Source organism: Vulpes vulpes, chromosome X, assembly GCF_048418805.1.
Source record: "Vulpes vulpes isolate BD-2025 chromosome X, VulVul3, whole genome shotgun sequence".
NCBI lineage: Eukaryota > Metazoa > Chordata > Mammalia > Carnivora > Canidae > Vulpes > Vulpes vulpes.
In genome coordinates, this window is record NC_132796.1 from 22,169,129 (window position 1) to 22,186,789 (window position 17,661).

Here is a 17,661-nt window from a genome sequence, read left to right on the forward strand (position 1 = left end):
AGCATGGTTAAAAAGAGAAAATTAGATAATATAAATTGAATTCTCACATATCAAATGTACAAATTACGCATAGTAACGTGGTGTTTTAAACTAGGTAGCTATGGGTATTTTAATTTGGGAGCATATATGCAAGGCTTTTAAATGTTTCTGTCAAAGTTCCCCTTGTTAGATCTGGCTCACCGTTTCAGTTTATTGACATCTTTTTGAATACAGATTCTGTTTTCCAGCCAATTTATTCTTTCCACTTTTGTGTCATCTGTAATTTTGATAATCATGTTTTCCAGAACTTGGCTGCAGTGACTGACAATATTAGGCAAGACAGAGCCTCCTCTTTGTGTAGCCAACCACATATAATTTTGACTAACTGCACTCATATCCAGGGCTTGGGTCTACTGTTTCTCATGGAAATATCATAGGAGAAAATGCCACATGCTCTGCTGATGTCCAGATGTACACAGTGCTCTGCTCTACTATCCTCATAAGCTATCATGAAATGAAGGTTCCCTAGCTTCACATGACTTGTTCTTGTGAACTCTGCTGGTCACTCTTGATAAAGGCCTGTTTTGGAACTAAGATTTTCTTTACTTGAATGTTACTTCTAGCCTGGAGACCTTCACAATCTCTCTATCAAGTCCTACATGGCCTGGGGATATCAAGGGAACATATTTTGTCATAAAGCACAGGCTTCTTCATTCTAACAGACCGTACAGGTCCATATGCACCTCAGTCCTATCTCTTCTTAATGCATGGAATCATCCCTGCTATAACAATATGGCATTTTCAAAGACGGTCAAGGTCAATGACCATTGCCAAAAATATCTCACTATGTTCAGAGATCATTTGTTTGGGTCAGGACACTTGAATTCATACTTAGGAGCATGGTAAATTTGTAGGCTTGTATTCCCTCTTGTCAATATTTGGGCAAAGGAAAAGATAGAGACTACAAAATTAAAATAATGATTAGCTATGTCACTTCCAATATCTGTGATGCCATCCACAGAACTTTCTTTCTGTGATGCCATCCACAGAACTTTCTTTCTCATGCTAATTCTTGCTCTAAAGCAGTGTTTATGAAGGACAGTAGTATCTAGATAGAAAAGCTTAGGCCTAGTACTTCAGAGGTGATAGTAGGAATTAAAAAACAATTTTAATCTAGACATAATAAAGGTGCCTGTAGTAGGCATAATTCATAGATGGCACCAGTAGAATCCCAGCCCCTGCTCTATGCACACCTTCTCCCAGATATTCATCCAAACACTAACCTAGGTACTGCTGAGAAGGGTTTTGATAATATAATTAAGATCCCAAATCAATTGACCTTAAGATATGGTGATTATCTGGATAGGCTTGATCCCTTTAAAAGCAACAGTTTTCTCCAGCTAATAAAAGAAGAGGAAGTCAGAGAGACATGCTCCAGATGGCCTACAAAGCAAATATACATGTGTGAATTGCTATAGGGACCACATGGCAAGAAACTAAGGACAACCTCTAGATTCTGAGAGCAGTCTACAGCTAGCAGGAGAAGGAGGACCTCAGTCCTACAACCACAAGGCAATTAATTCTAACAACCCTCAAGCTTGAAAGAGGACCCCTAGCTCCAGATAAGAACTAGACAACACCTTAATGTCAGCCCAGTGAGTCTGTGAGCAAGAATCCGTCCATGCCATGCCCAGAGTTCTCTTTACAAAACTGAGGTAATAAATTTGTGTTGTTTTAAGTCACTAAGTTTGAGGTAATGTGCTATACAGCAACAGAAAACTAACATAATGCACGTATTGCAAGTGCACAAGACAATGAATTTTCATGAAGTATAATCAGTATCCTGAACAAGAAATAGTAAAATATCCCAGAAGGTGCTCTCATGATCTCTTCCAGCCACTGCCCCACCCACTACTCACCATTCTTCCAACTCTGCTCCCAGGAGAAGCAAGTGCTCAGACTTCCCAGAGTATAGGTTAGTTTAGTCTGTTTAAGTACTTTATATGAATGGAAAAATTCATTATATGCTCTTTTGGTGTTGCCTCTCTGGCTTTAAATGGACAATATCACTGGTAAGATATATCTAACTTGGTACAAAGAGTCATAGATATTTCATTCTCATTGCTGTATAATACTCTATTGTGTGAATAAAGCACAATTTACTTATTCATTTGACTTGTTGGTCATATAGGTAGCTTCCAGTGCAGGGTCTATTTTAAAGAATAATACAGTCTAGCATATGTCTTTTGGTATGCATAATACCTAGTTTTAAACTAAGATAAAAAATATCAGTCATTCCAGAAAACTGTATTAAGATCCAATACTGAGAAAAGATTATGTATTTTTAATCAGAAACCCCTGGATTTATGTTGTGGACAGCTACATTCTTGATGTGATTTTGATCAACTTACTTAATCTTCTTTACTCAGTTCCTACATTTCTAAAATACAGAGTATTAAAAACATAATCTCTGACTTCTCTTGAGGATTAAAATCTGTACCGTCCAATACAGTAGCCACTACCACATGTAGACTCTTAAATTTATTGTAAATTATTCAAATTAAACTTAAAATCAAGTTCTTTGGTCACACTTGACATATTTCAGTTGCTAAATAATCACATTATTGGACATTGCTGTATGTATATGACGTATTTGAGCCACACGGGCACTCTTACATTATTACTCAATAAATGATTGTGTGTCACATGTTTTCTCCACTCAATCCCATTACAATTATGAGGCATTCATTCTCCCACCTGAATAATGTCCTAAGTTACTCAGGCATCCACAGAAGTTATCTCAATAATGCTTCTGAAAGTTTTGTCCAGTACTTTGAACTATCTTTTATTTTACCTGTTTTCTCTCTCCTTTCGGTGATAGACACAGTGAGATCCAAGACATGGGGACAGGTCAATGACATGGCTTCCTTTTTATCTTCTCCCTGCAGGACCTCCTGGAAGTGTCATCATACCAGACCACAGTGGACTAAGCCTGTCCTTTGGACTCAGAAAATAAATCATCCGTGCTCATCACTAAGCACCCCTCTGTCACAATGTTTAAATTGTCCAGGTATCTTGTCAACATCCCACAGAGTCATATGGACAGCACTCCTCCCATTTCCCACTTAAAAACTCATTTCTCCTTGGAATTCAGGCATAGGATCTTTGGGAATAGTTTAAGGATGAACTTGAGAATGACCAAGCTGTGCTCAAAATACTCTTTCTCTTTGCAACAGATATTTCTTTCCTTTAAATTATTTTTCTTCTTCTGTTTTTTTTTTATTTCATTTTGTGGTTTTCTTTTCAAAAAGTATGATATTATTATTATTATTATTATTATTATTATTATTTATTAGTAAAGTTTACTATATGACAAATGTCATGATAGGTGCTTTGGGAGTTGAAAATGTCACGGCCTTTGTCATTCAGAATTTACAGGAAAGAAGAAAAGATCTAATCTCAAATAATTATAATCTGAGGTAGACAATTATGTTGCTGGCAGTAAACATGTTTATCTCTATCATTTCTATCATACTTATAAGTTTCAAACATAGAAATAACAGAAATCAGCAAACAGCATCATCTGATTTTATTTCCCCTTTTGTTTCTTTTATTTTCTCTTCAGAACTATTCATCTGTATAGGCAAGGAAGCAACTCTATATGTGATGTGACTTTAAGAAACACTAAATATCTCATTTGCATCATTTTTTTTTCTTTCTAGGCTACCCAAAGCTTTCAGTTTCATATGGAGGCCATTTACATCCATCAGATTCTTATTAAAGCATAAAAATATCATTTGGGAGTTGACAGGTGAAAAGGTTGCTTGATGATCCATTGGTATTTCCTGAACTCCGATAAACAAGGGGGTTTCTTGGGTAGTTTAACAAAGAGAGTGAGGGAAAAGGAAGGGAGGAGAAAGCTTGGGAGGTGAGTAGCTCTGGATGCTCCCGCCTGGAAGCTGCGCTGGGAACCTCCCAGGAGCCCAGAGGCGGAGAAGAGTTGAAGAGAGAGGATGAAGACAGAGAAATATATTGGGACATGATGACAGTCTAAGGCCATTGTTTGTGAAAATCCATTTCACTATGTCTATATGCTTGTCATGATCTGTCTCTGCTATATTTCATATACTTGTGCTTAGCCATTCCTCATTAAATGCCTCCAATTTGGAATCAAAGGATCACATAGGAAGGTTTTTTTCAAAGAGCATGAAGTATTTTGAACTCTCCAAAAGACTTCCAGAAATATTTTTGGTACAAATGTGTCATTTTAAAGTTGGAAAGCAGTATGGAACCACATGATGTATATGCATAGCAGCCAGAATTCATATTCTTGCATAAAGATTGTAAGACTGATCCAATATACAGACAGATTGTGAGGGAAGAAAAGACATATTAAGACAGGAGAGATTGCTCAGTAAAGGCTTTACTGAGCTGTTCTTATTGAAATAAAATAAATGAAGAGTTCTTTAGGTTAAAACAGATCTTAGAATAGTTTACAGTAGCTACGAAGCTAGAGCCCAGACAATCCTAAACTGTATCTCTTGAGGTATCAAATGCTGCAGCAACATCTCTAATCAGTCACATACAAAGTCAAGATGGAATATATATGTAAACCCTATATCACATATCATAAGCTCTTTGATTCTCTCCACTTCTAACAGGAAGACATTTTATGCTAAATGTAGTACATATGCACATGCAATATGTGGAATTTTTAGCATGATGCACAGCCTCATACATATTTGTGGTATTACTCTTTACTACTATTTCCATAGGTCAGTGATTCACAGTTTGATCCACAGACTGACAGCATCAGCATCACCTGAAAACTTGTCAGAAATGTAATCTCAGCACCACGACCCTCCCCCGCCAGCTCCCAGACTGCCCTGATGTCTGCTTATCACAGACTCTGGAGGAGAGATCCAGGGTTTTGTGTTTTAGCAAGCCCTTCAGGTACTGTGATGCAGGGCTCTGACAAAGCCCTTCAGGCTGGGATTGCATCATTGTGAAAGGGGAGTGTGACTGACAAGAAATTTTCAGTAGTCCTTTTATTGTGAAGAAAAGTGGTGTACAGGAGGTTCCTCACCTCCCTCATGCCTCCTATTGAGCACTAACAACCACATTTTTGTGCAAAAGGCCATTTTAAGACTCCATCATCATAATATGTTTTCAATTTAAAAGTTTATTCTGAAAAACTTAAAAATTATATTACCATATTATCTAGTTTTCCACTTCCGGATATATATCCAAAAGGATTCAAAACAGGGATTCAAAGAGGTACATGTATGCCCATGTTCACAACACTATTATTCACACACACACAAAAAATTCAGAACAAACACACACAATTGATTTCTATTATCTGCCTTGGATCTGTACTCCAGTTTTTGATGTTAGCCCCCTGCTCACTCATCTTAACTAAAATTTTTTCCCTGTTGATGGGAGGGGGAGTGGGCTTGTGGATCTGAAGGCATTACTTATCATCTTGACTCTGGAAATAGTCTAACTCTGCACACATAGTTGTGTGCAGTATGACCTTTATTTTCTCAGTAAGTGAGTTGAAAAAATTATTTCTAAGGTTCCTTCTAGCCCCGAACTTGTGACTTTATATGTCATATTGAGAACTAGACCTTCTCTTTTCTTAAGAAACTCACAAAATTATCTGTCTTAAAAGTTGCCTTTTGGAGGTTAGAACCATCACTTTGTATGCTAAAGGCTCAAAAATAGATAATAAATACACACTACCTAATAAAGGACTCACACATGACAATCTGAGAAATGTCACTAGTGCTAAAAAATTCCAAGACAATTTCTGAGGAAAAACCACACCAAGATTAGCTTGGTAAAATAAGAATTTGGGCTTGGAAAGAAGGGACTGACTACAAAGCTTTTGCATAAGCAAGACTGTAATTTATGCACCTTTGACAGGCTACATAACAGGTGTCAGTGGGGTCTTCACTCACATTGTTCCATTTCACATATTATGGTGGAAAAGTGTATTTTAAAAATTTATTTAACTGTAGTTTTTATTTATTTATTTGAGAGAGAGTGAACACAACAGCAGGGGAAGGAAGAGGGAGAAGGACAAGCAGGCTCCACGCTGAGCTCAGAGCCCGATGTGGGGCCAGATCCCATGACTTTGAGATCACGACCTGAGCAGAAATCAAGAGTCCAATGCTCAACCGACTAACCTCCCCCCAAGGTACCAGGAAAGGTTTATTTTTTTTTTTTAATTTTTATTTATTTATGATAGTCACAGAGAGATAGAGAGAGAGGCAGAGACACAGGCAGAGGGAGAAGCAGGCTCCATGCACCGGGAGCCCGACGTGGGATTTGATCCCGGGTCTCCAGGATCGCGCCCTGGGCCAAAGGCAGGCGCCAAACCGCTGCGCCACCCAGGGATCCCAGAAAAAACGAATACCCATCATTTGCTTTGATGTGGATGGAACTGGAGGGTATTAATGCTGAGTGAAATAAGTCAATCAGAGAAGGACAATCATTATATGGCTTCACTCATACGGGGAATATAAGAAATAGTGAAAGGGATTATAGGGGAAAGGAGGGAAAATGAGTGGGAAAAATTAGAGAGGGTGACAAAACATGAGAGACTCTTAACTCTGGGAAACAAAGGGTAGTGGAAGGGGAGGCAGGTGGGGGGATGGGGTGACTGGGTGACGGACACCGAGGAGGGCACTTGACGGGATGAGCACTGGGTGTTATACTATATGTTGGCAAATCGAACTTCAATTAAACAAATTAAAAATATTTTTTTAAAGAAATAAATTGTAGTAGCAGTTATCAAGTGTTTACTGTGTGTCCAGCACTGTTTGAAATGTATTAAATGTATTAACTGAATCCAATATTGAAACAACCCATTGAGATTGGTAAAAATACCATTTCAATTATCTAGATAAGAAAATTGAAGCACAGATGTAAAAAATCAAATCATACTCAAGACAACAAGAAGCAGAGTTGAGATTTGAACTCAAGGACTCTGCAGTTGGCTCTTCATTTCCAATTCTCAGCCAGTATGCTATACCATTTATTGAAGTAATGGAATCACTTAAATAAGAGTGACTGATTGCATTTCATCACAAAATAACTTTAGTTCTGTCTCTCACTGTCTCTCTGTGTTTGAGTAAGGATAGTTTTTTTATTATGCTCAGGATGAAAATTCAAGGCAAGTCCTATAGCTTCTAGTCACACTAAGGTAATAAATATTCAACTGTTGCTTTCAGTTCCAAAGCACAGTCTCCTTCAGTAATTGAGATATACAGTGTCACAAAATAATTTTTAAAACGTCTCAATTTGGGGCACCTGGGTGGCTCAGTGGTTAAGCATCTTCCTTTGGCTCAGGTCATGATCCCAGGGACCTGGGATCGAGTCCCACGTCAGGCTCTCCGCAGGAAGCCTGCCTCTCCCTCTGCCTATGTCTCTGCCTCTCTCTGTGTGTCTCTCATGAATAAATAAATAAAATCTTTTTAAAGAAAGTCTCAATTTGCTCTAAAATTTAGTCTTCTCACCTGCCTGAGCTTGTTCTCACTTCAGATGCAAGTGAACTTTATTATCACCTACGCTGTTTTCATACTCTGCTGATTTCACTGATCAGAATGTATGATTATAACACGAGTGAATACTGGGGAATGAGAGGAGGTAGACTGACCAGGAAAGTTCTTGTTTTCCTTCCTACATATGCTTTTCTATGGTACTTGTCACTACCTGCATAGTCTGAATTTATTGATTGATTATTTCTCCATATTATTATTTTTTATGGTGAAAAAAATTATATTTAGATTTATAGCCAGCTGGACTCAGTTTAGACTATCCCAATTTTGTTGGCAACATCCCAAGCATCATAGTCAGGAGCCAGTTGAACATATGCTTTCTTCTCTCCATCAGGCCTGATCAAGGTGTTGACCTAGGCCACATCAATGTCATAGAGCTTCTTCACAGCCTGTTTGATCTGGTGCTTATTGGCCTTGACATCCACAATGAACACAAGTGTGTTGTTGTCTTCTATTTTCTTCATGGCTGACTTTAGTAGTCAAGGGGAACTTGATGATGGCATAGTGATCAAGCTTGTTTCTCCTGGGAGTGCTCTTTTGAGGATATTTGGGCTGCCTTTGGAAATGCAGGGTCTTGGGTCGTCGGAATGCAGGTGATGTGCAGAATTTTGTGTGTGTGTGACTGTGCACACCTTTCAACACTGCTTTCTTAGCTTTCAAAGCCTTTGCTTTGGCTTCGGCTTTGGGACAGGCAGGGGCTTCCTTCTTCGCCTTCAGCATCATCTTTGTGAAAGGGCTATTTCTCCATATTATAATAAGAACAAAGAGCGGGATCCCTGGGTGGCGCAGCGGTTTGGCGCCTGCCTTTGGCCCAGGGCGCGATCCTGGAGACCCGGGATCGAATCCCACGTCGGGCTCCCGGTGCATGGAGCCTGCTTCTCCCTCTGCCTGTGTCTCTGCCTCTCTCTCTCTCTCTGTGACTATCATAAATAACAAAAACCAAAGAGCAAGGGTTCTGTCTTCATTAATGCTTAGAAGAGTGCCTGGCACATAGGGTAATGGCATGGTGATTTAACTTCAGCACTCTTTGGACCTGATAGGTGATTAAATCTGACTTTGTTTTGTTCATGGGCACTTGTGATGGATTAACTGAAAAAAATGCCCCCAAATCTTTACCCCTCTTTTATCCATCACCTTCTTCCTGAAATTTGATAATGCTCCTTCACTTTGGCTCTAGGGATGGCTACATGACTTGTTTTGGCCAATGGAATTGAAAAATCATGTTGGAAGTAGGGGCTTGAAAAACACTTGTGTAAATGGGCTTGCCCTCACTTTTGTGCCTCTGCCACTGCCATGAGAACAAGCTTATCCTAGCTTCCCAGAGGATAAGAGACATATGCCATCTCAGTTGTTCCAGCCTAAAGCATCTGAGATAAAGCTGAGAGTCAACCGATCCCTAAAGGCATATATAAGCCAAGCCAGAATCAATAGAGACATCTATGTGACACCCCTAGATGTATGAATTATAAAGTTGTTATTGTATGTGGATGAGGTTTTGTTTTTTTCTTTGGTTGGCGGGTTGCTTGCTCATTATGTAATATTACTATGACAATAGATGTCTGATACAGATACTCCCATGAGTTCTTTTGGGACTCCCCTAATTATGGGGAAATATCTCACATGCTTTTTCATCAGTGAGGAAAATCATAGGCATTTCTAAGCTCATGAGTTGACCTTTTTCATTCTCCAGCCCCTAGATAACTGGAAAAACTTCCAGATTGTTCTATGGCCTAACATTTCCAGGGGCTTCACTGAACACAATCTAAGAAAACCATCTTCTTTCTTTCTCTTGGTCCACATCTGAGACACAGGAAATAGTCATACAATTTTAACTCAAATAAACACTTGGAGTATAATCTAATTGCTACAAAAACAGCTCTCTCTTGCTGCTAGTATGAGTTAAATGCCAGTTCCCTGTGTACATGAAATTTATAGGGATACATATTAACTTCATTGTGACATCTCATTAAAGCACCTCTATTTTTTATTTGATAAATTTGGCATGTTACAATTCATAAATTTAAGGTGTATGGTGTATGACTTTGATACATTTATGTATTACAATATGATTGCTACTGAAGCAATATTTATCACATTACATCATTATACTGAATGCTATTGACTATATTCATTATACTATACATTAGATCTGTATAGTTTATTTACCACTCATTACACTCTCTGCTGACTGGGGGTTTGTAGGTAATACCATACCTTCTCCTCTGGGAGGGGAAAAAAATTCTATTTCCTATTGTCTCTAAATAAACTTGCTAAAAATATTACCAAATAAACTCATAGAAGCTCCTATGATTTTATTTGAGGTTAGAAAGTATCATTCTATCCTTCCCACTGTGGGGGAAAGGAGGTCCCTAAGGCACAGTTATCACCAAGTAAATTCCCTTCCCAATCTTTCTTAATTGAACCCACCATTTAATATCCTTATAGGGTTAAAAAGACTAAAATTCTTCTAAATGCTTCCCTGGTAACTTTTAACATTTTCACATCTTGGTCTAACACAGTATTTTAATTTAATAATTTAATACACATTTAATTATAATGTGATTTAGTCGACACTTCCATTTTGAAATAGTATTATACTATGTTTCTTGAACACGTACCAATACTCCAGATTCTGGAAGATAAGTGTAAATCCTGGTTTGTTTGTTTGTTAGTTTTTAAGCAAAGATCACTGGGTCAGTAAAAATAATATTCACTCTGACCATTGTCACTGAAGACTTCCTCATCCTCTGCTTCTCCTTATCACAGATCTCTGAAAATTTGCTTACATTATATAAATTTCTTCCTTTTCATCACCCAACCCAAAACTAAACATACACACACACTCCTTATGCAACATGTGCATACACACACACACACACACACACACACACACACACACATTCATGTCCAAGGAAGATAAAGTAAAAAGGAATGCAAAAAAAGATAGATTTCTATATGCATCATTTCTTCTGCATGTATTGTCTGATTTCATTCAAACCATATTGTTTGGTTGTTCACCGCTCAAAAGCTGTTCTTTGATGGTATACATACAGCATGGACAAATCTTATAAAAGATTGAAATTAAACCTGAAATTTGGACAAGGCTGTAGCCAGAGACACATCCTCAATTTCAGCCACGGAGAAAACACCCACTTATGGGAAAAGCACAATTGTGAAGAAATGAAAAAACAAACAAACATGTGCAGTTGTCGTCAGGAGCCCAGGATAAAAAGAAAACAAATAAAGTAAAAAAACAGGGAAATTCCAATAAATAAGCAAAGCATACTGGTGTATAATTAAAAGCAAAGTGATATTTGGGGACCATGAGCAGGCAGGTGTTGAGCATTTATGCAAGGCTAGCTGCTGTGACAGAGTCCTCCTAATTAGGTGGGTTGTTGGAGTAGATAAAGAAATTGCCAGAATCAAGTGAAGCTCCAATCTTGCAGGCACCAGAATATTTCGTAGCTTATTAAAGAAAATGGCAATGAATTAATGAGCTACTACTTACTGGGTGCTTATTATATTTGAGCCCTGAAGTTAACAGTTCAAGTTAATTTAATACTTGTGAGATAATGTTATTTAATCCATTATAGGAGGTAGGAAAACAAAGTTTATGTAAGTTAAAGTTATGGTCACACAGTAAGGAAATACTTGATTCACACTCCTCTTCTATGGTGATGAGGTGATTACTGAGAAATGACTGCGTGGCAAGAAGCTACATATGCCAGCATCCTTTGTATCTAGCTAAGTCCTTATGACTAGTTCTCATGAGTGGCTTGTGAGGGGAGTGATCTGTTTCTCTTCTACATCAAAGTGGCTAAGAAGTGATTGTTGCCTTCTCTACCCTTTCTTTCTGTCATTTTCTGGCTGTGAGCAAATGTCTCCAGAGTCCTAGCCTACAGTGGAGCCACCAGATGGAAACAATTGGGCCTTATTCATTTTGTAAGAAAGAAACATTTATTATTCATCTAGTTTAGGGGCCTATCAGTTATGGCATCTATCTTAACATGCACTTATGCAGGCTTCTTAATCACTGGGACGTATCACCTTAATAAAAAAAAATCTAAAACATGTTGGGTGAGTGTTCCTGCTTTGAGGGGTTGCTTTAAGAATTTAGTTAACATACTTGTGGAAACCTCTTAGCACAGTATGTACACATAGGTAGCACCATATATGTTTGGAATTACTGGAATGATGATAATTTTGTAGCTTTGCTTTAAATGCATTTGCTCATTTGACAAGGAAAGATGGAATTTTTTTTTTTGGAAAGATTGAATTTCAAAAAAGATTTTATTTTATTATTTATTCATGAGAGACACACACAAAGAGAGAGAGGCAGAGATACAGGCAGAGGGAGAAGCGGGCTCCATGCAGGGAGCCCCACCTGGGACTCATCCCGGGTCTCCATGATCACGCCCTGGGCTGAAGGTGGCGCTAAACCGCTGAGCCACTGGGGCTGCCTGCAAAGATGGAATTTTTAAGCAAATTCAATAAATATGGAAACTGAGTATCAGAAGAATCAAATAATTTGTTTGTCACATAGTGGGAATAAATTCAAGTCCTTGGCTAAAAAAATTGTGCTGCAACATTATGATACTTCCCAGGTCAGAAAATAGGAAACCAAAACTTCCTGGGTTTGTTAAGCAGTATGGAGTTAAAAGGTATGGCTGAAGCCTTGAGAAGAATTTAGAAGCTCATTTATTCTGGTTGGGATACAAGATCAGGAATGAGTCAAAGAGGAAGATTGATGATAAATGACTTCAATTCCTCCAACATAAAGTTAGGATTGGAGTTGAATTGCCAGTAGAAAGTCAAAGACTACAGCTTTGTAAATATTAAGACTCCTGAGGCTGAATCTCCTCATTTCTTTTGGGCATATATTTATTTCATGTACAGGCATGGAAATAGCATGGGGATATGAAATCACTTTGTCAGGAATGCACTCAATTTAAAATCACTACGAAACAAGTTTTTAACAGACTATCTTTATTTCATTTAAATAAAAATTACCCAAGTGGGAATGGCATGATTCACAATTATCCAATATAACTTTCTGCAATGATGGGAATATATCTATGCTATTAAATATGTCAGCCAGTGCCCACATATGGCTACAGAGCATTTAAAATGTAACTAGTGCACATAAGAAACTAAATTTTTAAATTTTTTAACTTTAAATTCAAATAGCCACATGTAGCTAGTGGCAATTCTAGACTACAAGTATTATTCTAGTGAAGACACTAGATATTTAATGCACATTTGTGTGTGAATTAAAATGATGCTTGAAATTTGTGATGGAAACAGGAGCTGTACAGCAACATGAAAAGAAATACAAGATTTGGAGAACTGAAGTTATGTGTACATAAATGTAGACAAATTCAGTCTAAATAGTCAAATCCATGTCATTGGAGTATCAGAAGCCCAGACTGAAGGCAATTTGCAAGGACATAATGCCTGGCTATGTGAACAGACCTATGTTCCAAATCCTAAATCAAATATTTAGTTTACTTCTGGGCTTCCAAAGTCTCCATCTACCATTAGATCCCCATTAATGAATGAATTTGCCTTCCACTTTAATGGGAAAAGAGGTACTAAAATGTGGATTTCTTCAGGTTTCCTTCCCACTCTCTTGAAGTCTGTCTTTATTTTAATGTGCTCTCCCCCATTTTTTTTTTTTTCAGGGAGAAAGGAAAAGCTATTTGATGTCAATTATATATCTCCTTAATTTACTCTTGACTTCACTGACATGACCTTTCTCAGGGATCATCATATTAAACTGGGCCACTTTTAGAAGTTTAGTTTAACCTTTATTCACTTCTCTCTGGTTAAGTTTATAAGTATACTCAAAAGATTACAGTCATTAAGGTCAACCAACCAACAGTATCTTTTTCCCACATTGCCAGTGGTTATGTGTACACCAGGTTCATTTCCTTACCTCCCTCATCCTTGCAGTCACGTCTTCCTGGTTTCTTCTCCCAATATCTAATGAGGTGCCTCTTTCAAAATTCAAACTGTCCTCAATGAACAATTTGAATTGTTAAGTACAAAATTGTATTTAGTAATATCTATAATTGATAGGTGTTGATGATGTCAGGTTTTAGGAAGATGTTATGGTGTGTGAATTTGCATGGCTCAGTTGACAGATGGATTAGAGATGTCAACTTTTATCGGAGGCATGTTGTTTTTATTTTCCTCTGAATGACTAGAGAATATGTCCACATATTGATTGATAGTGATATACCTTTGCTATCAGTGTAGTTATTCCAAAGGACTGTATATCTTTTGCACGGCATTTAACTTCATTTAAAATGTTCTGAAATAAAATGAAATTGCTATGTTACAAAGAAAATAGTATTGCCTGGCATATTAACAAAAAGGTACTAAACTTAGTTCATGGAAATAGTTTGAAATTTTAGTGACAGAATAAAACATCCTTACTGTGGCAGCATTAAAGGGTCTGCAAAAGGGAACTCAATCTCCTGTTTCAAGTTGTAGTTTTATCTGACAGCTTAAATATCTTTACGTGATAAGTGAGATTTTAATATATACAAAAATATAGTTGTAGAGATGCTAAAACCACTCCTACTAAAATCTAGAGCATTAGAATAATCATGGATATTCACTAAGTCATGTCCATATTGCAGAATAAAGGTCATTTCAACAATTTAAATACTATTTTTTTTATGCCTCTGAGAACTCAAGTAATTGATTTCTATTCAAAAGTGTCATAAATATTACATTAGTACTTGTTCATAAGCAAGAACATTTTTTCAATCATGTTTTAATATTTTATGTTCTTCTAAAAACACAAATTGCAAATTAATTGAAAAGCTATTGAGAAATTGGAAAGACAAGTTGAAATCATTTAAAAGTAAAGGCCTCCAACTTCAGCCCTATTAGAAAGATTATAAACAGAACTATAAGGAGCTTGAGTTCATAGTTAATATTATATCCCAGGAAAAGAAGGGTGAAAGGGATTAAGATGATTTGTTCAAAGCAATAAGTGATTTAGTAGCTGATTCAGGACTGGAGCAGTTTAAGGACCAGCCCCCCAGGCAGAGAGATACCTGTGGTTGCCTATATGTATGTGGTACAAACATAACAAAGGTATAAATAAGGAACAGATTGCTGGGTATCTCAGGTTTTCAGGTGTATCACTTTACATCATACTAAAAGGTAAAGAGTACCTTCAAACAGGATGGGGTGCCTGGGTGGCTCAGTCGGTTGGGCATCTACCTTTGGCTCACATCATGATCTCAGGGTCCTGGGATCCAGCCCCACATCAGGCTCTCTGCTCCACGGGGAGTCTGCTTCTCCCTCTCCCTCTGCCTGCTGCTCCCCCTGCTTGGGCTCCCTCTCTCTCCATCAAATAAAGAATAAAATCTTGAAAAAAAAAACAGGAATTACAAAGCATTCTTGTTGGCTGACTCAGCCATATCACATATTTTTGCAATTCAAATAAAAAATTGCAGTATGTAACTGTGATTAATATCACCGACCATGAGAACCATCTTGTTGACAATCCCCGGAAGCTTGCAGTCTTAAATAAAACTTAAACATCTATAAATTACGAGAGTGCTGTTTTGTATTATAATCTAAATTCTTATCTGATGAGTATCACTTCAAATGATTTGCCTGCTTTGTCAAAGAAAGTTAGAGTGAATAAAAACCATCTAAAGAAATCGAGACTTTTAGAAACCTCCCCCACTGAATATTCTACTACAGCTCATGTTATGGAATTAGTAAATCAAATTGCTCCTGTAGGGACGCCTGGGTGGCTCAGCAGTTGAGCATCTGCCTTCAGCTCAGGGTGTGATCCTGGAGTCCCGGGAGTCCTGGGAATCCCAGGATCGAGTCCCACATCAGGTTCCATGCATGGACTCTGCTCCTCCCTCTGTCAGTGTCTCTGTCTCTCTCTTTGTATATTTCTCATGAATAAATAAATAAAAATCTTAAAAAAAACAAATTGCTCCTGTAAAATATTTCTTGGGTTTCTTGGGTTCTATATATAACCCACATTACATATTATATATATAATATATTATATATTATATTAATATATATAAGTTTTATATATAAACCTTAAATATATCTCAAATTTTTAATGTCTAAGTCTGGTCACATCCAAGACTAGGGTTTTATTTTTTAGATTTAAATGTTAGTTTTTATTCCATACTTTTTAAAATAAAGAGAGAAGGAAGAGATGTACACTATGTATTAATTCTATGTCTCTAATATCCTTACATATAGAGAGTCATGCTGAACATTGTTATAACTATGCCAGATGGGATAAAAAATACTTTTCCATGGAACTAGAAATTTAGAAGGTTTTTATGCACATAGATCCAAAGATGTGCCCCAAAGATTAGCACAAATAAGCAAGTACCTATGCCATTATAATGATATTTTGACAGAATGTAAATGAAAAATTAATAATATACTAGTAATATATTAATTTGAAGAATGCCAAAATGCCCACATATGCTTAAGTATTTACCTTCTAGTACAAAAATTTCTACAGTCATTTATTTGAGGTACAGAACATTAGATAAAATATAACTACTACTTAATTACTATCATTTAATAGTAATAGTATTAGAAGCAGCAGCAAAGAATTGTATTGAGCTAGTAGGTTGGTTTGGTTAAAATGCTTTTTTATATGTTAATCCACTTAACCTTTTTAATAGTCCTAGGAGATGTATACTAATACTCTCAATCTCATTTTCCATTTGAAGAAACTGAGGCATAGAAAAGTTCAATGATTTGCCCAAGGGCATACAAAGAGTAAGAAAAGATGGGATTTGAATCCAGATTATCTGGCTGCAGATTCTATGTTCTTAACCACCATTCTATATAGTCTCCATTAAAAAAGCAAAGTGTATTTTAACTTTGTTATGGATACTCTGACACATATAAAGCAGCAACACCTGAGAGCCAAGCAGGCCACATTTCAAAAAATGATTCTGGGACTTTATTTATTTATTTATTTATTTTTTTGATTCTGGGACTTTAAAGTTGGGTCTAGATCTGCCATATGTTTTTGATCTGTACGGAATTTTTAGGCTTCATGAATATATTTCAGTTTCCACATAATTTACCACCTTGGTCCCAGACACATTGCCAATATCAAGGCAGGGTAGGAAACTAGTTTAACAACAAGAGATAACTTACGTCGTGTAGGTACAATTTCTCACAAAATAAAACACAAACATATTTGCTTTTCCTCCTCCAGGGACACACTTTTCACACACTTAGTACATTCTTTGCAGTCCTTTGTAAAGGAGAGAAAATCAATACTATGCTAGTGCCTTTGTGCAAATTAGAAAAGTGACCCGATCTCAAGTACTGTGCTGTGTCTATTGGAAATTTGTTACAGTAAATGGACTGTTGTAGAACAAGACACATTGCTTCTATCTGTTGTGATATTAAAAAAAAAACAAACGTTCAAATTGATGACATGTCTCATGTGAGTGTTGCTCCTACCTTAGATATGGCACCATATGGTATTGCATGACCTATGAGGCTATACTCAGTGGGAATGAATCCACAGCCACCCAGTGATCATTAGCTGAAGGTTTTGAGGGAGCAATCTTAACAGCTGGTATGCAAGGTTTCAATGGGAATTTGCTCCTTGGAATTTTAAATCCCATATTTACAATAACCACGTATTCCGTTGGTAGCAATTGTGAAAATTAACAAAAGGAAACCTCATTTAAAATGGAGTCAAATGGGGTGTTTCTCATGCCCCACCACTCGTCTGTCGTCACTTGCAGACACGTAGAGATGTACCATGCATTCTCCACAGGAAGAAGCCCATAGTCAACCATCCCAGAAGGAAGAAAGGTTTTCTTCTTGCCCAACAACAGCTTAGCCAATGAGACTCTGTCACAATTCAGCCAATGAAAATCCACTACACCTTGAACACCCAGTTTACTCCAATGGACTTTTTGTTTGTAAGAACCCCTGCCAACTCCCCCTTCTCCCTATAAAAGAATATTCCCCTCCTTTGTTCTTGGGACTTACCTATGGTTTTGCCACAGCTTCCATGCCCCAAATTGCAATTCTCTGCTATTCTGAAATATACTAATTTTGCTGATAAAATATCTGGCTGTTTTAT